Source organism: Colobus angolensis, unplaced genomic scaffold (assembly GCF_000951035.1).
Source record: "Colobus angolensis palliatus isolate OR3802 unplaced genomic scaffold, Cang.pa_1.0 Scaffold114, whole genome shotgun sequence".
In the NCBI taxonomy this organism is placed as follows: Eukaryota; Metazoa; Chordata; class Mammalia; order Primates; family Cercopithecidae; genus Colobus; species Colobus angolensis.
The window spans coordinates 4,001,141-4,002,414 of NW_012112475.1; the positions used below are offsets into that span (position 1 = coordinate 4,001,141).

The following is a 1,274-nucleotide window of genomic DNA, read 5'->3' on the forward strand; positions in this document are numbered from 1 at the left end:
GTAGTCCCAGCTACTCGGGAGGCTGAGGCAGGAGAATGGCATGAACCCGGGAGGCAGAGCTTGCAGTAAGCTGAGATCGCGCCACTGCACTCCAGCCTGGGCGACAGAGCGAGACTCTTGTCTCAAAAAAAAAAAAAAAGAAAAAGAAAAAAGAAAAAAGGAAAGAAAACTTATCCCAGATGAAGATCAGGTTCATTCCTTCATTCAACATATGGAGCCTCCATTACGTGTTTGGAACTGTGCTAGACACCAGGAACACAGCAGTGAGCAAAACAAACCAAAGTCCCTGCCCTCTAGGAGAGGAAAACAGACCCAGAAAAACATAAACAAGTAAAATATGCTCCGTTAGACAGTAATAGATGCTGAGAAGAAAAAAAAATGAAGCCAGGAAGGCGGATGTGAAATGCTGGATACATGTGTGTCTGTGAAATTTCAGATGGAGTAGTTAGGGAAGATTTTTGGGTAAAGACCAAAATAAAGGGAAGGAGTGAGTCATGCAGACGTTTGGGTTATGGCAGGTGCAAAGGCCCTAAGGCGGGAGTGTGTCTGACTTACTCCAGGACCCAGCAGGTCAACGGGACTTGAGTGGAGTGAGGCAAGGGCAGGGTAGTCAGCTACGAAGACAGAGATCTGGAGGCAGTTTGCAAGCCCTGGGGAAGATCTCGGCTGTTGCTTTAAGTGAGATGGGAGTACTTGAGTGGGGGAGTGGCCTGAGTTTGATTTACATTTTAACAGGACTCTCCGGCAGCTGAGTGGAAATGGACAGAAGAGGGCAAAAAGAGAAGCAAGGAGCCCCAGGAAGAGGCTGATTCAGGACCCCTGAGATGATGGGGCAGTGATGGAGCTGGAGCGGGATGGGGCCGGAGGAGGTGAGGGATGACAGTCTGCAAGTGGAACCCACAGGATCTGCTGATCGATGGGACGAGGAGCGGGAGAAAAATTAAAGCAGGCGAATGCAAACTTCACCAATAGCTCAACGAAAAGACAGACGGTGACCGCTGAGAGGCAGCGTCGGACCTGGGTAAGGGCGGGTTCCTGGGCCTGCCAGGCCTGGATTCAAACCTCGGCTGAGTGGCCTTGGACAGGTCATCAACAAACAGAGCCTTCGTTTATTCATTTGCAAACGAAGCCGAGGACCGGGCCTGCCCCGCGGTATGCCTGAGGCTTGGGTGAGCAGGCGCCGGGCTCGCAGGCGGCGCTCCTAACCCGTCCCCGGCAGTTCGACGCTGTGGATCTAGCCGCCTTCCAGCCCAGGCTCCAGCTCCGGCTCAGGT

General features: G+C 52.6%; 1 protein-coding gene across 1 annotated transcript in view; it reads left to right on the forward strand.

Annotated features, from left to right (window-relative positions):
- The first annotated feature begins 859 nt into the window (after window positions 1–859).
- Window positions 860–1,274, forward strand: part of RBCK1 (RanBP-type and C3HC4-type zinc finger containing 1) — a 21,948-nt gene continuing 21,533 nt past the window's right edge. The window contains exon 1 of the mRNA XM_011960434.1: window positions 860–1,021. The gene's annotated coding sequence lies outside the window, so the exon portion shown is untranslated. The remainder of the gene's footprint in view (window positions 1,022–1,274) is intronic.